The sequence below is a fragment of the Rhinatrema bivittatum genome, chromosome 7 (assembly GCF_901001135.1).
Source record: "Rhinatrema bivittatum chromosome 7, aRhiBiv1.1, whole genome shotgun sequence".
Taxonomy (NCBI): Eukaryota; Metazoa; Chordata; class Amphibia; order Gymnophiona; family Rhinatrematidae; genus Rhinatrema; species Rhinatrema bivittatum.
The window spans coordinates 170,946,733-170,974,180 of record NC_042621.1 but is presented as its reverse complement, the minus strand read 5'-3'; the positions used below and the strand labels follow the sequence as shown (position 1 = coordinate 170,974,180).

At 42.4% G+C, this 27,448-nt stretch overlaps 1 protein-coding gene across 2 annotated transcripts in view; it reads right to left on the bottom strand.

Annotated features, from left to right (window-relative positions):
- The window catches only part of KCNMA1 (potassium calcium-activated channel subfamily M alpha 1), a 1,936,781-nt gene that overhangs the window by 1,845,532 nt on the left and 63,801 nt on the right, over nucleotides 1-27,448 (bottom strand). The gene's annotated exons all lie outside the window — the stretch shown is intronic.

Below are 27,448 nucleotides of genomic sequence, written 5' to 3'. Positions count from 1 at the left end.
ATACCTGTTTTCTTAGAACAACTTCGGTCTTGAGGAGAACTCATGGGAATCTGCATCCAATTTTCAAGCTCCCTAGATGGTAAAGGACTTCCATCAATGGTTCCCCCAGAAACCCAAGCCTGAAAGCCTCAGGAGGGGGCTTAGAGTAGGGGATACAGTTATTTTTGCTAGTTGCAGGGTCGTCCCATGACCAGCAGCACTTTTCCCAGGACGCTGACTGCCTCCAAAGCAGCATGAACACTGCCATGATGCCACCAGCATTCCCACTCCCCAGGCACCCTCAGCAGTTCTCACACCAGGGCGCTGACTGCCTCCAAAATGGCAAGAATGCTGCCATGATGCCATCAGCACCCCTGCTCCTTGAGCTTCTCTAGGCGTGTGGCACCCTATGTAATCCCTGCAATGGGAAACAGCCGGGCTAGTGCACTCTGATGACATCACTCAGCTGGGTATAAAGGCTCCAGCCGTGCTCCCTTCCTTGCCTCCGCAACAAATCTTCCTGCTTGATTGCAGTACATGTTCTCCTGCGTTCCTGATCCTACCTTGGTTCCTGATTCTCTATGCTTCGTTCAGCTGCCTTGCCTTGTCCAGCCTGCCCTACCTCATTCAGTCCATACTGCCTTGTCCAGTTTCTCCACTTTCTCCTGTCTCCAGCCTGACTTCAGTATTGACCTCTGCTATGGACTCGGACTTCTCTCCTGCCTGCCACCTGCCACTGATCTTAGATACGGACTTTGCCTACATATTGCTTGCCACCTGTCTCGACTTCTGCCTCACTACTAGTAATTCTCTGACAGCTGTTTGTCCTGTCCTTGGCCCAGCCCTGGACTCTCTTATCCTATATGCCCTGTGGGGACATTCGTGTAAGTCCTGCTGGCCCCTGGAACCCAAAGGCTCAACCCGCAGGAAACAGGGCTGGTATAGGTGAAGCTTCAGTCTTGTCCTAGCCCAGAGCATGTTTGACAGCTGTTGGCATGGGCCTAGTAGGTTCGCCTACTAGGCTGTGTCAACCATGCAACAGCACAAGGGTCTGCTATTCTTACAACCTATTCTTATTAGTTTTAGATTCTGTGCCAAACTTCTCCTCATATTATTTCTTGCCCTGCCTTATAACTGCTTTACATCTAATTTGCCAGTACTCTTTTCTATTTTCCTTTGGCCCTAGGAGTGCCCTGAGCCCTCACACTGAACACCAATTAGGATTTTAAGGTAATATAGTGTAGGGGACAACTAGGCCACCAATATTTTATGCGTTGGGGATTGGGGGGGGGGGGCATTACCGGCCTATTATTCCTATGGAAAGGGTGGCCAGTGGTGGGAAGCTCACTCTTTGGGGGAAACGTTTGACTGCATAAGGAGGAAGATTGGCCGGGGGGGGGGTTGTCATCATCATGCAGAAACATCTATTTTTTTATTCTTTTTTTTTTGCAGGGCCACCTTGATAGGCGGAGCCATGTTGGGCCACATGGTCTTTTAAGGTGATGGTGGCCCCATGTATTGGGAGCCACCATCATGCTTTGACTAGGCCTCAGTTGTGTTCTTTTATCTCGTGGGCTTATGCCACAAAACATAACAACACTGATACTGCCGCGATATTTTGTTAGGGAGGGGCAAATAATCATGGGACATCCCCCTCCCCTCGCAACATTAGGCCCCTTCCATGATAAAATATTGAGGCTTAGTGAAACTAGGCCTCAGATTGTAAGCACTCTGGAGAAAGGGAAATATCTACAGTACCTGAATGAAATCTCCTTTCCTGAAAAGCGGAATATAATTCAAATAAATAAATAGGAGTGGTACTTGAAGAGGGTTAATTTCTCCACTACTTCTTTTACAGTGAGTTGTATTTGAAATGAGAATGTATTACAGATCATCCATCCAAAGTCCTGGAATGATGCTTCCTGATATTCCACTATTTAAAACTAAGCTACTGAGGATTACTTTTTTTGGTTAAAAACAAGGTCCAGACATTTAATCTTTACTTTTTCACTGTAAGGGAAGTCTGACAAAAAACCTCTGGAACCTAACACAAAAGAACATCTGTTGTACTTAACAATATTTACAGAAATAATGAGAACACATGACTGGCAGCTGCATAGATAAACTGTAGACACAAGATGCAATATTTGAAAAGCAATAATGTTTCTGTAACATTTTCTTATTGCTGTTGTACTTGAGGACGAGCATGACAATTAATTGCAATAGAGGGTGACCTTCTGTTTTCAGCCTTTCCATATTGGCAAGTTTGTATATTCAGCCCTTTGCAAAATAGAAAAGCAACAAAAGTTACAACAAACATCCTCCTTAGACCATAATGATAAATATTAAGCACGGTTGTTTAAGAACCATACCTATCATGGTGTCTTGATTCGACTATTTAAATCCAACAGGCACGTATCAATTGGCAACTTAAAAGCATGCTATTTTATTTAATTTATTTAAAAGTTCTTATATACCGCTTTATATAATTGGGTAATTGAACTATGTGGTTTACAAATTGGTTACATACATAAATTACAAAATAAAACAAGTTAAGATAAAAATACAGCAATTTACAATTACTAATAGTTAAAAACATAAATTAAAGAGATAAATAAAAATCATAAAACAGTAAGTATGTGATTTTGTAGGCAATGGAGCAGTAATATGTATTTAGAGCTTTTCTGAAATCTTTAGTATTTGATATGAGATGGATGTTTTCAGGCAAAGTGTTCCATAAAACTGAACCAACAACTGAGAATGCTCGCTTATCACAGCCATGGACTGAAAATGTGTAAACAGGGGAATAATGAGTTATTTAACCATTATTCCCTTTACTTACAATAGCATGTTACCTAGTGTATAGTTCCCCTTGGGGTGAATCCCAAGGGAAATTTAGCACTAGAGAGAAATTTGAATTAAATCTCCCTGTGCTACAACTGTAATCCTTTGCCTGGTTGCAGGGGATGGGGCTCTCACATTGATGCAGTGCTGTTCTCCCCCAGCACAGTAAACTCCACTCTGCTGAAGAACTCCACTACTGGCACCAACCCATCCAAACCCTACTTCACACACTCTCCCCCTCCTCCATTGGAAGAAGACTCCTCTGAGCCTGTTCAAACAAACCTACTCCCCACTACCACCCTCACCAGCAAATGACACATTTAGATTATTCATGCCCTCCACACATACATACCCTGGACCTAGAATTTCTCCCTTTCCACTTCCACCCACCACCATACCCCCACCATATATCACTCCCCTTCTTCCTCCAACCAACCCCAGCAGACCTGGAATCACATACCTACTCTCCTCTTCCCTCTTGCTAGCTTCATATCACTCCTCTTTTCCCTTCCCTTCATATCACTCCTCTTTTCCCTTCCCTGCAGACTGGCCCAGACTCTGCGCTCACGCAGCCTCACAAAGTCTCAGCTGTCTCACCCAAGCTTGGCATGTAATCTCCAAATAGAGTGGAAGGTATACCTCTAGGGCCAAGGATACTATGCAACAATCTCTCTAAGGTGTAAACTCAGTGCTTAAATTCTTGTGAGTTTATGTACCAAAACAAATCAGACTGGATACTCAGATTGGGTGATATAAAATTAAAAGTTTACTGAGATGCCTGGTGGTTAGAAATCAATTGTCCCCTAAAACACTTTCTCTTAGTTACAAGCATTATTTATTTATTTATTCATTTTTAGCTTTTATATACCGATCTTCTTTCATTGGATACAAATCAAACCGGTTTACAATGAACAGTAAGAACTTGCCGGTGGGCTTTACAAAGAACAAGATACATCTAAGCAAAAACTTTAAGTAACATAGGGGTAGATTTTAAAAAATGCGCGTTCGCGTACTTTTGTTGGCGCACCAGTCGCAAACAAAAGTACGCTGGATTTTAGTAGATACGCGCGTAGCCGCGTGTATCTGCTAAAATCCAGGATCGGCGCGCGCAAGGTTGCCGATTTTGGGCAGCCGGCGCGCGCCGAGCCGCGCAGCCCGCCTCCGTTCCCTCCGAGGCCGCTCCGAAATCGGAGCGGCCTCGGAGGGAACTCTCTTTCGCCCTCCCCTCACCTTCCCCTCCCTTCCTCTACCTAACCCACCCCCTCCTGGCCCTATCTAAACGCCCCCCCCACCTTTGTCCACGGATTCACGCCTCCCGGAGGGAGACGTAAATCCACGCGCACCGAGATGCGACCCGGGGGCGGTTCCGGAGGGCGTGGCCACGCCCCTGGACGCCCCGGGCCAAAACCACGCCCCCGGGCCCGCCCCTGAAACGCCGCGTCCCGCCCCCAAAATGCCGCATCGATCGGCCCCGCCCCCGACACGCCCCTGACAAAAAACCCCGGGACTTACGCGAGTCCCGGGGCTCTGTGCGCGCCGGCAGGCCTATGGAAAATAGGGGGTAGATTTTTAAAAAATGTGCGTTCGCGTACTTTTGTTGGCGCACCAGTCGCAAACAAAAGTACGCTGGATTTTAGTAGATACGTGCGTAGCCGCTAAAATCCAGGATCGGCGTGCGCAAGGCTGCCGATTTTGGGCAGCCGGCGCGCGCCGAGCCGCACAGCCTGCCTCCGTTCCCTCCGAGGCCATTCCAAAATCGGAGCGGCCTCGGAGGGAACTCTCTTTCGCCCTCCCCTCACCTTCCCCTCCCTTCCTCTACCTAACCCACCCCCCCCCCCCCAGCCCTATCTAAACCCCCCCTACCTTTGTCCACGGATTTACGCCTCCCGGAGGGAGACGTAAATCCACGCGCGCCAGCGGGCCGCAGGCGCGCCGAGACGCAACCCGGGGGCGGTTCCAGAGGGCGCGGCCACACCCCTGGACCGCCCCGGGCTGAAACCACACCCCCGGGCCCGCCCCCGAAACACCGCGGGGCTCTGCGCGCGCCAGCAGGCCTATGGAAAATAGGCCTGCCGGCGCGCAAGGCCCTGCTCGCGTAAATCCGGGCGGATTTACGCGAGCAGGGCTTTTAAAATCCGCCCCTAGGCGCGCCGGCGCGCAAGGCCCTGCTCGCGTAAATCCGGGCAGATTTACGCGAGCAGGGCTTTTAAAATCCGCCCCATAGTGTGCAACTTAAGTAACAATTTAAACTTAAATAATAATTTAAACAGATTGAAATGACATAGCAAGACATTTATACAAGCGGTCGATTCAATTACTTGGGCTAGGTTGAATTAAAGGGAGAGAGGAAAAGGATGTGGTACCAAGGGCTTGCAAAGGACAGAGGGAGTCTGTGGATCTCATATGGGAACGTGAGATAAAGGTGAGGAAAACGAATTTGAGAGTGCATAGTGTCAAGTCATACTTTTAGGGAGAATGGGCTAGGTGAGAAATAAGTTGAGAATATGATTGGTTGGTTAATATGCGGGATTATTAGTCCCAAGCACAGATGCCAACTCAGGGGGTGCTTGAGCACCCCCAATATTGAGAAATCTCCTTCATTGTATCTAGGGTGGAGTTATTTGTGTTGAGATTAGCACCTTCGATCATCCTGAAAAGATGGTTCCTATGGTCCCAACGTCTAATTCCAGATTAATCTGTGTATGTGTCCCTTGGTACTGATCTCAGGGTTTCTTCTCTTCCAAGGAAGTAGAAAAAATAGGCTGCCCATCTGGAATGGAATCGTATGTCTTTGGTGTCTCTCCCCTTCCAAAATTCCTGTGATCCACTGCTTGACTCCACACACTCCTCTGACCTGAAGCAGAGACTCCTTTGAAGCGCCTCAAATCTCTCTTCTTTTTCTCTCCAGATGTTATTGAAATGGCCACTTCTCTCCTCTAATGTTACACTGGATCGTTCAGATTGCAAAAAAAAAAACAAAAACAAATATCACACAATAGGGAAAACAAAATCGTCTTTTTCCCCCACTCCTCTCTTGGGCAGGAAAAGTGAGCAGTAAAAATTTCATCCTGAAACAAAACTCAAAAACTCCAAAAGTCTACAAAACACAGAGATGTCATTATCCAAACACTGGTTTGCGAACTGGAAAATGTGGTTTCTCTCTTCCTAGCTCTATCCAGTGCAGAGGAAATTCCACATGATGCAGGAGTAGGGGACCAGAAAAACAAAATCAAAACCCTTTTTAAATTAAAAAACACACTGAAACACACTCCACTAGTTACAGGAAACGGACCAGCAATGTGCTGTCTTACTTCCTCAGCTCAATAGGAAGAGTGGAACCATCAAAACTCAATCTCCTCACTTGAACTTCCAAACAAAAATCTCAATTCCAGAGGTCATCTGCTGTTTAGCAGGCAGAAGCCTACCACTGTAGCAGCCTCCAATGAAGGGATGCTGAAACAAACTATTATATGCCACTCCTATTTCATTCCACTATTAACTGGACCTAAATTAGGGCCAGTTACTAATGGAGATCCCCATGGGGGTCTCTAGACATACAAGAGGACCAAGAGAACCAGGACAATGTGATGAGAGGTCTGCAGGGGGAATTATTTTGCTGTCAACCCCGCGCCCCCCTCCCTGAAGTTTGCCACCCTAAAGCACAGGCCTGGAAAGTTTTAGCATAAACCCAGGCCTCTTCTTGGCTAACAGGGGGAGGAGAGCCATTTACCTGCCTCCTGCCAGCTCACTGTCTTCTTCTGTAATGCCCTTTCACAGCACTTTATTCTTTGACTCCCACAAAGTGCAAAGCACCAAAGACTGGCATCATAGAAGAGGACAATGAGCTGGCAGAAGTTTACAGGAATTATAAAAATTAGTCTTGCTGGGCAGACTGGATAGAATACTTGGGCCTTTTTCTTCCGTCATTTACTACGTTACTAGGAGAAAGCCAGTAAGCCACTGTCCCTACCCTTTTGTGAGAGGGGGAGTTGGTGTAGGGAGGGATGTATTTGCTTTTGCCCCGATCCCTCTGTGAAAGAAGGGATGTGGGATAAGAAAGGGAGGAAAATGGTGGTGGATTTATTTCTGGTTATTTTGTAAATAGGAGAAATATTTTAGTATTTTAAAACAAGGTTAACTATTTATTTTATAAGCCAGTTGCTGCAAGGTATTGTGATGGGACTGTGCCAGTCAATAAATGTTTATTCCCATGTATATTTTTCCAAGAATGGACAGTAGGAGGGGTTTTGAAAGTTGGGAATCCTACCATTGTCATGACCCCAACTTTTTGAGGGAAAATTTTCAGTGGGGTATAAAATCCTCTGGCGCCTGCTCAGTGATTCAGTGGATTAGGAGCGGAGGAGTGTCAATCATCTTGAATACTAATACTCTGGTGCCAGTCCTGGCTGCCCTGGCTCCACATTGTGGGAAAGCAGAATTCTGATTTGGAGCTCAGACTCTCCTCAGTCTTGGTTGCAGCTGTGATGGCTTATAGTGTTTCTTTTTCTTAAGCCCCTGGAGGAAGCAGGCAGTATGGATCACTTCTAGTCCTCACTTCCCCAGGAGAAGGGAGGCAGAGCAGAGCCTAGGAAGCCATATAAGCAGCAGACTTGTAGCACACAATCAGTGAAAATGTGCTGGAGTGGAGAAGGCCCTGAGATGCGGAGCAAGTTAGTGTCAGAAAGGGAGAGGATGAGCAATGTTAGTGAGACTTCTATCTGAGGTGGCTTGGCTGAGCTTTGAGGGGCAGCTGGCTGTGGAAAAGGTGACTCTTCTTGACAGTGAGGGTGCAAAGAAGAGGTGAGAAAGGGAAAGGGAGGAGGCTGCTGCAGGTAGAAGAGCTGGCAATAAGCATCAACTTTTACAAAATGATGCAGCAGTGCTGAGGCGGGGGAAAGGGGGGCAGTCACTGAGCACAAGGGAAGCAGCACCACAGCAAATGTGTGTGTCTGAGTCACTGGCTGGCAGTGTGGTTGTCTCATTACTTGGCAGCTGGATCAAGAGCTGATTGGTTGGCAAAAGACTTTAACACCAAACCAGGAAACCAGGATATATGAGAGATGTAACCGAACTTTGGGGAGCCCAATCTGCAGCTCAGTTTGCTTACTGCTCGTCTAGGATATGCTCTGCTTAGTTTATTAGGAAAAACGTGCAATTTTATTTGGAGGTTTTTTTTGTCTGTTCTGCCAGCCTCCAGGTGTTGAAGCACATGCTGCACAGAAAGTACACGAGTGAGTCACTGATACCACATGGGCCAGTTTTGAAATAGTGACTGGCTATGCCAGGAGCCCAGAAGAATAGTTTCTTCCCCCCATCCAGACTTGGACCTAGACCCATAGAATCCCTGGTTGCAGCCCAAACAGGGACCTGCTACACTATGATAATTGGCCCTGTGGGAGCACTTCTGTGGTACAGGCAGCAGTTCTCAAAAAGATGGATAATACATAGCCCAGGGCCAACCCACTGGAGCCAGCAGAAGACTTGAAGCACTGCGGAGGGCAACAGCTGTAAAAGAGTCAGCTCTGATACATGTAAATAGGGCCAGCATTAGACACACTGAGGCCCAGGACAGATGCTAAGGAATTTGCCCAGACAGTGCCAGGCATCCTGAAGCTCTACCTCAGGGACTCAACTTGGCCTAAGGGGCCCCTTGTTGTGTTGGAGCCCTAGACAACTACCCTGCTTGACATCCCTAAAGTCATCCCTCTAGGCAAACCATCATTTTAACAGCTGGCCCTGTAGCACAAGCAGCAGAGCATTGAATTGAGGGAGGCATCAGCTACAGGAGCTGGGTCTTGCATAGGGCCAACCAAACAAAAGGCATTGGTTGCCTCTCTCTCTCTTCCCTATGACATCAGCTCAGTTGAGCTGTGTACCATGTGCCAACCAGGCTACATGGGGAGCATGAGGTAGCGCTTTTCAGCATACTGATGCTTCTCCCGTAGCTCATTGGTTCACTCTGCTGAGTTTGCTCAGGAGACCCAGTATGCCCTGGGAGTTAGGGGAAGCAGCAGCAGCCAGAGAATGTATTTATTTTTATTTATTTCTTCCTGTTCCAATCTTGTCTACTGTCCCAGATTAGCTTGTCCAGTACCAGCTGTTCTTTTCTTTACATGCCAGCTGGGGAATGGAAACTGGAAAAAAACAGCAGAGGAAGGGAAGTAAGATTAAGTCCACTGAAAGGATTAGAGATCTGGGAGACAAAGGGGATTGGGGAGGGACATGATTTTAAACTTTGCTTCAGATGCAAAAATACCTTATCTTGGCACTATTCCTCCCCCCCCCCCCCCCCTCCACTCACACTCACTCGCTGTTTCTCTCCTCCTGTAGCACCAAAAGTGGATCCTCAGCTCTATGCTCACACAGTCTGTGCTCCTGAGGCCTATGGAAGAAATTACTCATCTTTCTCTGTACTTCCAGGGCCCAAAGAAGACATTCTCTGACCCCACACTTACTATCTTCCTCTCCATCTTGTGGCACTGAAAGTGGATCCATTTATTTATTTAAAAATATTTCTTAGCTGCACCAAATGCACAAACAGTGTACAATCTTAAATAAAAATATAATACTTATGAGCTTTAAAATCCATAAAGTCCAACACATCCAATAACATACAGTAAATCGCAAAACACTACATTAAAATAAACAGAATCGAGCAGAGAGGTAATCCAGACCAATCTTCATCGCCTTTCTCTTTTCAATATCATTGGATTCCAACCTAACCTCCATTGGTAATTTTTAACAAAGGGTAGGGCACAAAATAAAAAAGTCCTTCTAGACCTTAGCTTTGTTTTCCTTAAGTTGCTGTAGAATATAAGGGACAAATTTGTCTTTCAGATAAATTGGACCCTTGCCCCACAATAACCTAACTACCAAGGTCAGAATTTTATATTGAACCCAAGCTTTTATGGGGAGGCAATGCAATAAATGTACTAATGGAAGGGAAGACGATCTCTTAGGCTGTTGCAGTACAGTCTTTAAAGTAGCATTCTGAGTGACCTGAAAAATATTAAATAATATCAGGGATAGTGATGACCCTATAGAGGAAGAGACACAACCTGCGCTATAAACTGATATTCTCCTGCCTAAAAGAAATGAAGACAACCATTATAATGCCATTTCTCTAATTCCTAGTGATTAGAAACAGTTAAGAAGAATCTTATGATCAATGAGATCAAAAGCTGTTGTTATATCCAAAAGCTTAAGAGCCTAATCCCCCTTGCCCAACAACTGCAAAATATCATCCTGAACTGAAATTAAAATTGTTTCCTTGCTGTGGCCTTACCTAAAATCAGCCTGGAATGGCCTCACTATCTCTGGGCAAAATTATACCTTTTACTCCTTTGAAAAGCACTTCAACCATGTACATGGTCAACAGAAATTGACTAAATAAACATTCACACAAGAGTGAGATGTTGGTGCTAGTAAATAGGTAATATGTCATTTTCTCTACATATTCTTTTTCCATCTCATATAATAGGAGGAATGAGTAATTGCATGTTCTCAATCTGTTCCTCCAACTTAGACCTGCAAAACATTGGTTTTGCATAACATCAAATTTCCTACATTTTATTTTATATCAGAATGATGTTAAACCTGTTTTCTATCTGAACTATGGGTCTAAATATAATATAAATTACAAAAATAAAGTCATATTCAGTAGTTTGCTATGTGGATAAGTAAGTAAATGACAGCAGCTTTATTTAGTGAAGTAAACATAGTAGGGAGAAAGGCAAAGGAAAGAAAAACAGAAAGCCCCGTAAACAGAAGGCGCTAAAGAATAAAAAGGTTATGCGTGAATTTAGTTGAAGAGAGTGGGAGGTGGCTGGAGCCTTTGAAATATTGCTCCTATATCCTTTGGCCTTTCAAGTAAAGGGCCTTATTCAATTAAGACTATTTCCACAGGCACATAAATAGGGAAAACGTCCCTCAAATATGAAAATTGTTCACAAAACAAGGGTTCCAGCATAAAAACTTTCACACAACATCCATGAAAGCAAAACATCGGGAAAGGATGGACATTTTGCATAAAGTTTTTAGTTAAAATACCTGTGAAAGGGAGGTAAAATTGTTGAAGGAGAGACCTCTCCTTGTGAAAGGATTTGGCCGGGATTGAGACTGGGGCTTTGACCCCCTTCGGGCTGGAGCCGGAGGAACAGCTGTGTGGACTCGCTCGTTGCCCCACCCCCCGTGAGGTCATCTATCGGGGACGATTTCTGTTGCCTATATAATTGAACACGCTACGGCACGCAGCCATCGGCGCACAGCCTAAGCTGCGAGCCAAAGGGGCGCGCCCCTTCTGGAAAATTTTGCTTTGACTTTAGTATTATTTTTTTTATGGGCAGAAAGAGGAAAGTGAAGGTTTGGACTTCCTCTCCAGGATTACCTGTGAGGGGACCTATGGAATCTCACATTGCAAGAGGGGTAAGTCAATCTAATTTAAGAACAATCCCTGATATATCTTTTTCCTCGGGATCCCCCGAAGCTCAAGGGCCACTGCAGTCGCCTCAACCAAATATGGACTCAGCTTCATCCATACAGTGTGAATTTCCTGGACTAAAAGACTTGGTTAAGTTAAATAGTGATGGGAATGTTTCCTCTAATTTAGAGAATACTGGGCAACAGTTAAGCCCGAGACCGCAAGAAGCGGTCAACGTGCCTAGTGTTCCCCAGAATATTACTCTACGGGATGTTTGGATGGCTGTAGATAACCTTCAGAAAATTATGTCAAATTCAATAGAGCAGAATAGAATAACTATTAGTGAAATTAGAAAATTATTGGACGTTCATGGTAATCGTTTGGTACATGTAGAAGAATAATCTAAGGTTATGTTTTCTCAGATAGAAACATTAAAGGAAGTAAATAATTCCTCTATAAAAGATGGTATAATAATTCATCGGCAGATGGAAATGCTGGAAAATCAAAATCGGAGTAGAAATTTAAGGCTATTGAATTTTCCTGAAACCAGATTAATATCTGCCATTGAATTACTTAAAAAGTATTTATCTGAAGTTTTATCTATTACAACAATAGATGAGACGGGTATATCCAAGTTATACTATGTCTCAAAGTCGAGATTAAGGACACAAGAAGGTCAGGAGGATATGGATATTGTCCAACACTCCTAATTTGACCTCTTTTTTAGAAGCCTCTCAAGATGATATATGGCAAAGGTCAACTTTACTAGTAACTTTTTGTAGAGAGAGAGACAAGAATTTGGTTTTGAAAAAATACTTTGAAAATAAAGATTACAACTTTTGTGGACAACGGATCCAGATTTTTCCTGATGTTGCCAGAGCAACTCAAGCTAGGCGTAAGCAATTCTTGATTTTTAAGTCTAGAGTGCTAGCCCTTGGGGCAACATTCTACTTTAAATTCCCTTGTAAATGCTCTGTGGTTTATCAGAAGAATAAATTTATATTCCAGGATCCTCCCCACTTAGAGTCCTTTTTGTTAGATAAAGAATCAGTGTTGAGAAATGGATCTGCAATAAATTAATACTCTCCTTTTCTGTAAGATTGATTACAGATTTACCTCAATTCATTATTTCCTTTGGTACACCTCCCGTAATGTGGACTAGATATTACTGTTTTTGTTAGATTACAATAAAATGTATTGCCTGATATGATAGTTTTGTTGTAAAACAGAATATTTGCCTTTGTTTTTTTTTCACAATGTAAAGTTGTTTAAAAAAAACTAATAAAATATAAATTAAAAAAAAAATACCTGTGAAAACATGTAACAAAAGAGGTTTTCACAAGAGTAAACTATCAGGCATAGCCGACTAAAGCAAAGGTTTATTCAAATCCCTCTCCTAATGAGCTACTATGATGCAAAATTATACAAAGCAGCTCATTATAGGGAGATTTTATGAAAATAGGTTTATTTATTTATTTTATTTAAGAGTTTTTATATACCATCATTAAGTTATTTACCATCATAACGGTTTACAATATGGCACCTATATCAAAGAAAAAAGTGGATCATAATTTACATAGGGGTGCCATTAATATTCGGTAACAAATAATATTATGAATAATATGGTATATGATAAGGCGTTTACATTTAATGAAATTCACATGGGGAATTGAGTTTGGTAGCAATTCATCCTGATGGTTGGTTACAGTTAAAATTAGGTAATTAAGCGCTGTGTGCTCTATGCCGCTTATCCTTGTTTAATTGCCTGTGTCATTCTCTTTCTTGAAAGCTTGATTGAAAAGCCAGGTTTTCAGTTGTGTTTTGAAAAGTTTATGATTACTCTGAAGTCTTATGTCAAGGGGCATGGAGTTCCATAATGTGGGGTCGGCTAGAGATAGTGCACGTTCTCTAACTTGGGTAAGTCTTGCTGTTTTCACAGATGGAATGGTTAAAAGTGCTCTGTTTGCTGATCTTAAATTTCTGTGAGGGACGTGTACTCTAAGTGCTGTGTTCAGCCACTCTGCTTTTTCGTCATGGATAAGTTTGTGTATTAAGCACAGTGCTTTGAACTGTATTCTTTGTTCTATGGGTAGCCAATGTAGGGAGGCAAGTGAATCTGTTATGTGATCTGTTTTGCTTTTTCCAGTGAGAATTCGAGCTGCAGCATTTTGTAAAATTTGCAGTGGTCTGACTGTAGTGTAGGGTAGGCCAAGTAGTAAGGCATTACAATAGTCTGTGCTTGCAAATATCAGCGATTGAAGTACAGTACGGAAGTTTGGCAGAGTTAGTAATAGTTTAAGTTTTCTGAGTATTATGAGTTTAGCATACCCTTCTTTTACCTTTATTGATATGTGTTGTTTTAGGTTTAATTTAGTGTCAATTATTGCTCCTAGATTGCGAACTTTCTCGGTTAAATCAATTTGTTGGTTGTTTTTGAGCATTATTGGAGTTTGTGTGATCTTCGTGCTTTTCCTTTCTAAGTGTATGAATTTGGTTTTGTCTATGTTGATTATCAGCTCCATTTGGTTTAGTAGTTGCTTTATTATGTCCAGATACATCATGGCTAGACCTATTGTTTTTTCAATAGTTTCATCTATAGGTAGGATTAATTGGATGTCATCAGCATAGATGTAGTGTATGATTCCAAGTCTGGCGAGGAGATGGCATAGTGGAAGTAGATATATATTAAACAGCATAGCAGATAGTGCTGATCCTTGTGGGACTCCTGTTTTTAGGGTGATCTTTTCGGATAGAGTGTTTTTAATTTGAACCTGAAAAGTTCTGTTCTTTAGAAATGATCTGAACCATGTGATTGTTTTGTCTTGTAGTCCTATTTCTTCGAGCCTTTTAATTAGAATTTTGTGGTTAACGGTGTCAAATGCTGCTGATAAATCTAGTAATATCAGAATATACTGTTTTCCGCTGTTGAAGCCTCTTAGAATATTATCTGTTAGTGCGAGAAGGAGTGTTTCAGTGCTATAGTGCTTACGGAAGCCGTGCTGTGAAGGGTAGAGGATGTTGTTATTATCTAAGTGCTCTGCTAGTTGTTTGTGTGATAAAGGCATTGAGGTATAGCTTTTTTTTTTTTTTTTTTTGTGAAAACAGACCTGTGAAGCCTTTTTTGCATGCCCAAATATAAGCCTCTTTTGCATACCTCTTTTGCAAAATATCCCTCTTGTAAGCTGCATCATCAAAGAGGTGAAGTTATTTATTTTTTGGCCCAAGAAGAGCCTTGCAGCTTTACAGGGGCCATGCAGCCCATGCAATCCCCAACAAAAGTGAAACAAACTTGTAGTAGGCTAGAGGTACCTCCATGGCTTGAGGCCATAGGCCTTCACAGGCCAAAAAAGTGCCTTAGTGGCAGGACTGGTAGAAGCCCTGCCCCATTGTCACCCTCAACACATCTAAAAAGAAAAAATGGAGTGAATAAAGTCAGCCAGTGTTATTATGGAAAATGGTTTCCAACTGGGTAGGAGTGAGTGGGCATCACGCCTGCCTCCAGAAGACTCCCCAGCAAATAGTTAAACTTGTGGGGGAGAACCGGGAGACATGAAGGACACGGGAAGGCCCCATGTTTTCTTTTTAGATGTGTTAAGAGGAGCATCCATAGCAAAATTGTACAAAACAAACACTAACACAGGGTAAATACCATGGGTTAATACTTTGGCCTCTCAATGTCATACTGTAGTTGAAGAGTTGGGTCAGATATAACAATCATGGGCTGGCATAGTGGCTCAGTGGTAGTGAAGGGCACTGCCAAGGGAAAGACCTGAGTTTGATTCTAGGCCAAGACTTCCATTCCCCAGGCTCACCAGTGTCTGGGGTAAGGGAGTTCCAGTCATTGTGAAATAGCAACACCTAGTGGTCAGATTTAGAGCCCAGTGGTCACATTTAGAGCCAAGGACCATCAATGCAATAACTGGTAGCAGGCCGATACAGTAAAGCGTGGCCGCGGTTACCCTGCGTCTAACCCGCTTCTAACTCACAATTTGGCCACGTAAGTCCAACCCGCGATCCACTATTTATTTATTTATTTATTTATTTATTTAACAAACTTTTCTATACCATTGCTAAGTTATATACCATCGCAACGGTTTACAAATAGGCACATAGACTAAGGTAAGTAAATGTAGGATATCGTACATTCTAACAGGTGCCAATAAAGTTCGGTTACAATTTCATAAATAAAATCATTATTTGAGTAATGTTGGTCAAGTCCAGGTATATTATTGAGTTACTATCGCTTTGAAATATTACTTCTTAAATGTAGGATTGAGTAAATTCATTCTCATCTGCATTACCCTGTACTTTCATTCTCTACCTTCCACACTCTTTAGTGAAGGCTTTTTTAAAGAGCCATGGTTTGAGATTATTCTGTAATCTGAGTTCGGGGGGCATCGTGTTCCATAGTATGGGCCCAGCCAATGATAAAGCCCTTTCTCTCACTTGGGTTAATTTTGCTGACTTTACTGAAGGGATTGTTAGTAGTGCTTTGTTTGCTGAGCGGAGGTTTCTTTGTGGAACCTGTACTCGTAAGGCTGTGTTTAGCCAGTCTGCTTCTTTATCATATATTAGTTTGTGTATGATAAAGAAGCAGAAGGCTGTGTTTAGCCAGTCTGCTTCTTTATCATATATTAGTTTGTGTATGATAAAGAAGCAGACTCATCCTTACCGCTTCTTTAAATCAACTGGTAGCCCTTTCCGCCCGCAGCATGTATATGAGATGTAAACGCTCCGATTAGCTATTCCCTCCCATACAGCAATGTGCGCCCCAATTATCTCCTTTTTAACCTGTAGTTTTGCCGTGCGTTTAACCTGCTAACTTACCGCCTACCCTTACCCCTGCGTTAGTGTGGAGCGTCAGGTCAGAGAGACGAAATTTCATGGGCAAACGACCCCCTCACACCCCCGGGACCCTTACCCTGGCGTTAGTGTGGTGTGACAGCAATAGGCAGGCTCCAGTCAAAATCCCCCCCTCCTGAAACAAGGCGCAGGGCGCAGGGTGAAAATCGGCTCGACGTCATTAAAACAAAAGTAAATAAAGTGTAATAAAAGTGAACTTACTGCATATGAATTTTCTTTGAACAGTCCTCTCTCCCCTCCTCCCGAGGCGCGTACTGCGGCTCCCCTGCCTCCCGGGGGCAGCCGGCGGTGAAAGCGGCAGGCGAAAGCATACGGGCGGGCGAAAGCGTACGGGCAAAAGCGGCGGGCGAAAGCGTACGGGCGAAAGTGAATGAATGCATACCCGTACGCGGCGGGAGCAGGCAGGTGTGCATTCATTCACTCACCTTCGCCGGCGGCTCATCCAGGCGGAGGGAGCCGGCGGCGAAAGCGGCTTCCAGCACCCCCCCCCGCCGGTGGTGAATGAATGCACACCTGTGTATGCCTGTGCGTGCAATTTGGGAGCTCAAGGTGTGACGTCGGCATTCGCTAATGCACTGCTTTGAGCACCCAAATTGCACACACAGGCACACACAGGCGTGCATTCATTCACCTTCGCCGGTGGGGGCAAGGGAGCCAAAGCGGCTCTCAATCCCCCCTGGTACCTGTCATTTCAAACGTCATTTGAAATGACAGGTACCAGCGCACCCAGGATACCGTATAGGCGCTGTATAGCGCTCTATACAGTAAAATGGATTGCGCGGGCCTAACACTTCACGGATGCTTCTCGGACGCGGCTTGCATTTGCATGCTATTTCAATACAGTATCGAGCGGTAGGTGATCCGAACTGTGCGTGCGGCAAATGCGGGTGCGCCCGGCCGTAACGCACCTCTTCCTACCGCTCCTTACTGTATCGGCCTGCCACAGGGTTAGGTGAAGGCGAGGTAAAAAATGGGTGATAAAATCCTGAAGTGCAAATGAGGGGTCATAGTGCCAGATGCCAGCCCCAATACCAATTGACAGAAGGAAACTGTCTGCTCCCCCAAACCTTACCCCTCAGAAAAAAAATAAATGTTATTTGTTTTGAAAAAATAAAATCAGTTGCTTTGTTTCTCTGCACATGCACATGTTAGCACAAGTAATTCTTTAAAACTATGAGACAGTGAAGGATATCATATACGATGAAATATAAAAAGAATCTTCACTCACAATATTTATCTATCTGGTTGATACAAAAATATTTTAATCCACATTACAAAGAGAAGAAAAGAGTTCAGAAAGCTCATGGTGAAAAGTGTCCACCAATATAAGCTTAATATAATCATAAGTTTAAAAATCCTTTCAAATGTCCATTATATGTACTTGTGTAATCAACTTACCTTGAATGTGGTCACAGTAAAAACAATTCCAAGTTCCTTTTTTCAAGTAGATTAAGGTATTTTTGTATCAACCAGGTAGATAAATATTGTGAATAAAGATTTTCTGTTTGATTCATAAAGTAATACTCTTAAATAAATATGCTGGCTTCATACAAAGTAAAGACTTTATCTACTTAATGCCTTCATCCCAATCTCCAAAACCCCGCACCAGAGGAGCCTTCCACAGAACATAATGCATGATATTGTCAAATATCAATCAAAAGGCTTCCTTCTCATCCAGCAGAAAGTGAATTATGGTTTCCCCCTCACGCCACCTCATAGTCACTAGGCCATCATTCTTTTTCTTCTCAGCCTTAGTAAGAAACTTCAACACAAGAAAATTATTTCAATCACTGTAAACAGAAATTCAAGAGCACACTTGCATTGCATATACTGTATTTATTTATTTATTTATAAGCATTTATAGGCCACTAATGCCAATACCCAAGCAGCTTATAGGCTGACATAATACACAAAGGTATATTTTCCATGTATTCCTAGATTTTGGAAGTCTGTTTTGGTAGATTCTCAGCTCAGGGACTCTGGTCACAAAGATTTGTTTCCATAGGTCCAAAGTCTCAAGATCTCGTTTTTTAAAAAGGCACTTTTAACTTTGAATCTCTCTCTCTGATACAGCTGGGAATGTTAGAGACCCATGTATTCTCAGAAGGGATTATTATTGCCTGCTTGATTAGCTGGAGTGCTGCCCTATGCTAATGCAAAGAGGAATTATATTTTCAGAATAGTGCACCAAAGATTGTGCTATCCCATTGCCAAATAAGGGATCTATATATTTGCTGCGGCAAACTGCTTCACAAATTGCCTGGTTTCTCCCGGTTACTCTTCACCCTTGGTCAAGAATCTTCTTGTGTATCTCTGATTTTTAAGGGTGAACTTAATTCTTTAAAGACGTCAGATTCTGCCAGTACTCTCCACTGTCCCTCTTCCTCCCTCTCCCCCCACTGCACAGATGTAATAGTGTGAAATACAAATAGAAAACCAAATTCTGCTTGGATGTTATGCAGGACAGCAAGTGGGGGAAATCAGGTTGAGTACTATGTGTGTCAGAAAAGAGAGAGGAGGCCTCCACAGGAAGAAAAACAAAAGGGGTGTCTTTAAAAGGAAAACAGAGCTAGTTCTCAATAGTTTCCCCACCCGCTAATCCTTAACATGGAAGTTTCCTTGGCTAGGTGCTCAGGTTCCAGGAGAATGTATAGAGGTAAGTAGTGTTTGGGTTCTCTCTGAATCTCTGGGTAGTTGTTTATTGCTAAATATTATATAATTTCCTATTTCAGCTGACCAATTTTGTGTTCTTAGCTTGCTTTGGGAGCCAGTTTTATAAAATGTGTGAATCTATGGAAAAATGTAACACAACATGGCAGGCATGACATTAATCATTGTATGGCACCTATGACACAGAAAGGGCATAGAGGTTAAAAGTGCTGTACAGATTTGATGGTAAAATGCAGGTTTCTTCTCTATGGTAGCCTTGCATGGTGTTGAAGAGTAGGTAAACATCTGCTGGAAGTGCACAGGATGTGCATGGAGCAAAAGATTAATCTGGAAGCAGTGTAGGAATATTCCAGAGCCCTGGGTCAGCTATGTGTCAGGAGGTGTAACCTGCCTTCTTGATAGATAAGAGGGGGTGCATCCCTTTGCGGCCTGCTGATGAACAGAGGGAATTAAAAACCCTGACTCTCCTAAGTTAGGGGCTGTTCCAAATTGTAAGGAAAAGAGTGGTATGGAGCCATGATCCTCACCCAGGATCTCAGAAGGGAGAAGCCAGGAGTGCAGGGATTTTCTCCTAAAACTCCTCAGAGCCTTGAGAGCACAGGAGAAGGAATAAAGAGTGCAATACAGCCTGGAAGGTAGAAGAGTAAAAGATAAAAGCTGTACATAAGTAAGGCAGGAACTCATCTGTACCAGGAAGCCACACTGTGCCAGAGGGAACTTGTTTTGGGGCTCGGAGGATCCTGAGGTTGTCCCAGAGTGTTTTTAACTTAATTTTGTGAGTAACTACTTTGCTAAGGAGACTAAAGAGAGTGCCAGGCTAGCTTGTGCAAAGACTAAGGAGAAGAGAAACAGAGTAACCAGGATTACTATGTTGCTGTAAGAAGGAACTGTTACTTAAGGAGAAGAGTTAAGATTTCTGGAACTGTAATTCTGTTTGACTTCTGAATCTACCTGAACTGTCACCCTCATTATGTTGAACCTGAAGTTTCTGCAGTGAACCATGTGTTATTTGGAGCACAACTTGAGTCTGGAGAGTGGTTTATTTATGTGGAGTGTTCTCAGCCAGCCTGACACTGGCCCTGCAGGCTATCCTGCTCCCGGCTCCAGAGATTTATTTCCCCACCTTGGGACAGTAACTACAATGCTCCCCGAGGCTGGGAAGTGACCCCACCCACCCCTGGCAAAGTGGGTGTTAAAATTGCTTTACTGCATTTCAGCCTTCAGATCTGCAAAAGCAGGGTTTCCCATTGTCTCTTCCCACTCTCGTGGTTGCTTTTTATCCTGTGCTTAGGATTTTTTTTCTGTGTTGTTATATATGTCCTATTTATTAGGAATGTTAATTTTTATGTACACTAATTGAAATGGTTGTAGAAAGATGGTTTATTAAATAAAATGACCTTTTTGTATTACAGGTGCATCATGTGGTCTCACAATGTATTGGTTATTTTCTCAACCTTCTTTGGACACAAGTAGCAATGGATCAGCATGCTACAGCAGTAGGCTGGCTATGTGCCCACCAAAACAATTCCAAAATTCATGCAGTTAAAAAAAAAAAAGTCATTTTAAACAATATAAGAAATATGCACCTTCACTTTAGTATAATATTTCATAGGGAGTTGTTTACAGAATACTAAACACTTCTGCTAATCTGTTCATAAATTTTAAAAAATGTAGAACCTCAGTTTTCAGTGATAAAGATTAGAGACTGGGTTCAATGAAGAATTTTTTCATTAAAAACGTTCCTTTTTAAATAAGACCCATTGTCTGATGTCAAGAGACATGGGGGGGGGGGGGGGGACCCCAGCAAGGAAAACATAGTAAAAAGGAGAAGATAACGGGGATGAATTGTAAATCACTTCTATTTTATTTTGCCATGAAGTAATTTGTACCTGGCAAAACACCATTACATGAGTTTGACTCCAGTTTACAAAATATGCACGTTCAACTCACTGCTTATTTCCCTATTCATTTTATACTTAATTTGCTATGGCACTGCACAGTTGAATACTCTGATATCCTGTGTTACCCTTTCCAAAGTCAGTGTGGGGCATTTTCCCATAAAAACTGAAATGGCTGTGTGTTGTTATACTTATATCAGCCCCATCCTATGACAGCCACTAGTTATTTATTTATTTACTTTTTATATTCTGCCTTTCAGACACTTCAAAGTGTCTAAAATAACATCAAGACAAATTGTCATGGAAACAATATAAATAATAAGGGTGCTAATTCCCTAAGATTAACTGTTTCCTGCTCAACTGTAATAGAACCCGTTTTCAGCTGTAATCGTCTGCATGCCATCATCGGATACCCGGTTATTGCTGCCAATTTTTATATTAGCCCAAGCAAATACACAAGGATTCGAAAATTCCTGGAAGAGATAAAAAGTACTCATCCTGTACTTCCTCCTCCCCCTTTCTAATAGTTTTTGTTAGGGGTACGGTAGGAGCAAAGGCCGAGTTCATTTCCTCCAGGTGAGGACATACCGCCTAACCCACCCTGCTGCCGCCTTATTATTCTTCTCTTCCATACCCTGTCCCACCCCACCAAGGTGAAATCCTTCCTCTTCTCCAGTTCTCCTCACAGCACCTCTCTCTGTCTCCTCCCCCCCCCCCCCCCAAACACTCCTCCTCACCCAATCCCATTTCTCTGTCTCTCTCATCCCCTATCTCAACACCTCATCCCTCTCACTTTCCTCCACTACTCCACCCATCTCCCTTCTGTCCCCTCCTCCTCCTCTTTATCCCCAGGACTCAATCAGGTCTAAAGATGTTTTCTCCTCCTTATGGGCCCCAATCAGGCTGAAAATACCTCCACTGCCACTCCCTCCCAATTCCAAAGATACCCACCTCTTTCTGGGCTCTGATTGAGGCTAAAGACAATGATGCTGTCTGCTCCCAAGTCCACTTCACTAGCCATCCCTGAAAATGGACGAGTGGATTTTCGGACTCCTATAGATACATATTAGCACACATGTACCTCGTGTCCACATGTGTGTGTGTATATACAGTATATATAGAGATTTCCCAAAGCTCACTGATGCAGACACTCGGTTCTCCTATCCTGAGTGTTTTATTTTCAGATCTCCAGTTCACTTCAGTGAATAGATGTTGGGGGGGGGGGGGGGCTATTGTAATCATAGATATTCTTGGAATCATTTTGGTATTTTCATATCTGTACAGTGTTGCGTTTGTCTAGTAGTTTATAGAAATGTGAGGTAGTATTAATAGTAACTATAATGCATTAGGATGACAAGAACTACAATTTTTCAATTTTGTATCATTTTTTTCTTAAATAGAAACAACCTTTTGTGCACTGGATATTTCTTTTCAACAAATTAAAAAAAAAAAAGAAGGTAAGGGTTGGACTCCTATCATCACAAGTCTGCAGGGCTGAGGGCAGGTCAACAAGTCTGTCACCTCTAAGCTTCCTTTACTGCTTTAACAAGGATGTGATCACTAGAGACAGAAATGCATAGTTTAAGAACTAAAAGTAAAACCACTGAAGAGATGCTTAATGAGACCCTGGTGATTGACCATAAGGTCCCAGTCGGTAGAGTAACTTTCTTTAGTCTTTACTAATCTTAAGGGGAATATCTGGAAACTTCATAAAGCGTGAGCACGGACATACTCCATGGCCTGGTGTGACCTACATACAGTTTTTCTTTAAAAAAAAAAGTTACATGACTAGCAGAAATAAATTAGTATGCAATGCAATTATTATCACTTTTCTAACCTCTTCCATTCAGAATGGCTTACAAAGCAAAAATCATTGCAATACAGCAATTACAAATTTACAAAAAGCACAATAAAATTGTTAAAACAATTTTCAAATACAGTATTTTGCCAGTTACAAAATAGCCAGAACAAAATCTGCCCCAATTTCCATCATTTCTTTATCCTAAACCCCCTCTCTCCCAAAGAAACTGAGTATAAGTAAACCCATCCTCCCCCCTCCCTCACAAGCACCCTTCTCTCAACAAAAGAGTTGGAGCAAAATGTGTTAACTCTCCCTCTCTCGCAACGAGGAAGAGACAGAACTCAAACAAAACCCATCCCAGTCCTGTCTCATCACATCACCTTCCAACATCTCACCCCATGCCATAAAAACCTGCAAAACAGATGGCAGGAAAGCAAAATGGTTGATGCCTTGCCCAATGACTGCCTTGGCAGCTGCGTGCAGGCAACTTTTACAGTCTTCTGGGGAAGGGAGCAGAGAAACCCCAGTCTCAATCAGGAGGCCCAGTCAAGACAGTCCAGGCTGGAAAATATGCCCAACAATATCCCCTTCCCTTGTCTCTTAGAGAAGTTGCAGTCCCTTTATGATATCCTTGTGCTTAAGCATACCTTTAATTAAATGTAATAATACATATCATTGTTTTGTTAAAATCCGCAGTATAACAAAAGAAAACATGTTAAAATCTGATTTTCTTTGTTTTTAACCATTTTCATCTACCCTGGTGGGATCTATAATAAACATGTTATCTTGTGCCGAAAGTTTATTCATGAACACAATGAAGATGCTTGAAAATGCAGTCATCCTTCACTGAGCTTACAGTTTTGACATATTCTTTGTTAAGCTGCATGACATATTTAGATTTGTTATGTTAGTTTTGTATGTTCATTTATCTTTGGTGATACATCAATTTGGCTGTACAATGACTAGTTGACTGCTCTCTATATCACTATTTTGTAGATTTTCAATAAAGTAAAAATAAAAACACAAGTTCTTAATTCATATAGACACAGCTGAGACCAGACAGTAAATGTATTTATAAGCTGTGCACCTATTTCACCAAAACTATAAAAATACATTTATTAAAATATGTAGCAAATATCTAAAATGGAGCTAAAGAAGAATCCCCTTAAAAATGTGTGTTCTTCAGGCAGTAGCACCAAAAAGTACTGTTTATATGGATTCCCTGCATAAAATCTCTCCAAATCCTGCTTCACAATTTGCTTTTTACTTGGAATCTCTTTTACAAAACTGATTTTTTCATATAGCCCCTACACTTGGGATAATCTGTTTCGATGGTTAAAAGGTGCACCATGCAACTAAGGTTGTCTGTATTTTCATAATCCTGAAAGAAAAAAAATGCAAAACCCCTCTAACCTAAGGAGCTATTCACAAAAGGTTGGATCATAATCACATCAGAAGAATTTGAAAGCGGACTGTGAACTTGCATCATTTTTTTAATATATACAAGGGCTTCAAGTTTACAGTCCTTCCATAAAGCAATAAAAAAAATCATAAATAATAATAATAAGCATGAAAAGCTTTTTAAAAAGCCTTTCAAGTGATTCTCACGGTATAAAAACCTTTCAGGTGAATTTTAAAAGCTGGGCGCATGCCAAAATCAGGAGATGGGTGCGCATGATGTAGCTCATGTCCACCCGATTTTATAAGCCACCCACATACACGCAGAAGTCCCAATGTGCACATATCTCACTTCGGGGGACAAAAGGGGTGGAATGTGGGTGTGGAGTGGGTGGGAGTGTTCTAGAGCGGGCCAAGAGATGTGCATGCAAATGCCTACATGCCTGGCCGCATGCCCAGGGATTTTTGAGTGTAAATGTATTTCTGCGATGGAGTTGTAAATCTCAATTAAAAAATGTTCAGGCATCTATGAAGTGTTTGAGGGGTCTGGGATAACTAGGGGGAGTACAGGCTAAACACCTGGGGGGGTTTGCAGGACGTAGTTGTGAACTGGGCAAGCTGGTGGCCAAACTGTTGAAACTAGCGTGGACACATGCCTGTTAAAAAAATTCCCTCACTTACGTGGCTCAAAGCCGACATTACACAGCTGTGCACACATACTTGTAAAATTAGGAGCACACATACATGTGCCAGGGCTATTTGATAACATGTACATGTATGGGCACACAGGATATAAAATTCTCATGTAAATGGCCGGCGCCCATATGCAAATACATCTGTACTCCTCACACGCCATTTGAAAGCTACCATCTTTGTTAACAAAACATTCAGCTAACAGAAGGCATCTTCAAAATGTTTTGTTTAAACCCATATAAACGTACATTTCTATATGTCCATATTTCCGTAAGTATCCATTGATCAAAAGAACTGTACTTCTAGTTAAGTTGGAATTATGATCTGGATCCTCTTAGGTTGTGGACTTTTGGAATTCTGGCTTGTTTTTACTAATTATACAGGCTCTCCTCTTTTCCTGTTTTGATTCTGTAACCATACTCTTCTTTTTCTGTATAAGTATATTGATTTACTTGAAATTTTCATAAAATTAATTTTTTTAAAACTGTACGTCAAAAACTACATGATAGTACTGTAAATGTGACATCTGTTTTCTTAAAATTCAAAATACAGTGGTTAATCTGTATAACATCTAGCAAAAGGTATATATCTGGTAGGCATAAGCCATATTGCTCAAGGGAATTGCTCTGTTGAAAGTAAAGATAGCCATGCAAAGCAAGAAGGTTTTGAACACATTAGGGTTATCTGTCACATTTAACAGGTCAAACTTGTTTAGCCAATAATAACAAAAAGAAGTTTAAAGCAAATGGGTGTCAGCAAGCTGGCACAAATGCTAGACCTCCTATGATATCACGGAGGTAGCCCGGATCACTATATCATCCTAGTGACAGTAATCAATTTTTAGAGAAGTATTTTTGTAATGCAACTAAAACATTTTTGTTCAAAAATCATCACTTCTAGGCAATGCAAAGAACAACAAATGGCTACCGGTGCCATTGGTCAGCCCCTGTCACATGGTAGGAGCACAAGATGGCACCGGCCAGCCATTGCTCTTACCATGTGACAGGGGCTGACCAATGGCACTGGTAGCCCCTGTGACATAGAAGGTCAAAGGCTATCAGCGCCATTTTGAATATTGGCAGCCGAGGGTGTGAGTGCAGGAGATGGCTCCCGGACCCCCCGCTGGACCACCAGGGAGTTTTGGTAAGTCTTGGGGGGTCAGGAGGGTGGGGGTTGTACTTAATTGAATTTTAGCCGGGAAAAGAATTAACACATGTATGTATTAGGGGCCCCCCTTGCCGAATGCAACGTATCTGCCCCCCGACAAATACGAATCCCGAATGCAATGTATGGTGTCCCTCTGCACATCCCTACCTCTCAAGCCAACACTCCTTCTGACTGCTGTGCTTGTGTGTGGGCCTTGGCAGGGTTAGAGGGGGGCAATCCGTTCTTCTGGCGAAAATGATATGGAATGCTCAGGGAGATGACCCAGTTCAACTGCTTCCGGGTGAGTCTCCAGCGAGCTAAATGTCGGAGTAAGTCCTCTCCGATGAAGGTGAGCGTCCATCGGACCCAGTACTTGCGAAGTTATTCCTTGGTGAGGTAAAGCCCGCTCTCTGGCCCTTCTTTTCCTGCCATATTGGGGCATTTTGAGGTAAGAAACAACTGGGCTCGCTCCGCACTGCTCACAGATGCCGAGCCAGTGCAGCCATCTTGAAATCTCCTCACATGACATACCAAGAAATTGTGATTTAAATCTTTAGATTTGAATTCAAAATCAGTTTCTCTTAGGTTCAGAACTGAAGATACTCTTATAAGACCTTAGAATATTCTAGTCACTCTGTAAAATACATGACTGGGAGTAAAAATATGGTTATTTAAAGCTGTACTTGGTAATTAGAACATTTATTCATTTACATTACATAGTTGGTTTTAATGTTATTTATATTTTTATAAAATATTTTTTATAATATTTTTGATGCACTTTTTCTTATGTATGCTACTTTTATGCATTCTTACTCTATTTTTAATGGTTTGATTGTATTAAATTGAATTTTTGCAGTATTTTTGTATTACTAATTATTTATTAAGATTGTTGTTCATCTACTTTGGGCACATTTTGAAATCCAATAAATAAATGTTACAAAGATGATAGACACAGCTTCATGTAAATGGCCATATGTTGATCCTGTACTTCTTTAAAATTCCTATTGTAAGGTGTGCTGATGTGGCAACCTCTCCCCCCCCCCCCCCCCCACACACACACACCCCCCAAGTTGGCCCCAGATGACACTGTCCCTGTAGAGAACACACTATCTAGGAGCCTTCCATTCCTCACAGCCCCTCCCAAACTGGAGGATCTGGATTGGATGATTGAATTCTATGTAGTCCAGCCATTTTAGGACTCTTTGGGATCAGTTTTAGAAAGCTTTGGAACAGTAAGGATGTTTAAGTTTACACTCTGGTGAGGCCTCCCAGCTTCACCCAGAAGGAGTTTCAATTAGAAGTGTTATCTCACCGTGCACTCCCTGCCAGAGTGTCCTTCTTCAACTAATTTACAGAAGAGATAGATTTTTAAGCCTGATTCCCTTTTCGAGTGAAAGAGCTAATAAAAAGAGGACCAAATCCCTGTAAATCCACTCTAAATCCTAGGTAGATAAGCATCAGTGACAGATCCTGCTGCGAGAGACAGTAAAGGCTGAAGGTGTATCCAGCATTTATATTTGGAAGTATTTTTTGGACACAGACAGTGTGGGGAGGTCTTTAGATCGCCCCTCCCCACAGGGATTGCAGTGCTAAGGTAGCCTGATCCCATCTGACTTTTCCCCAATAAAAGTCTTCAGAGATATCAACTAATGATGAAAGAACAAGATCGGGAGACCCCAACTGGATCTTTACCCATGGAACCAGGACAGGCTGAGTGTCCAGGAAAGAGATGGAGCA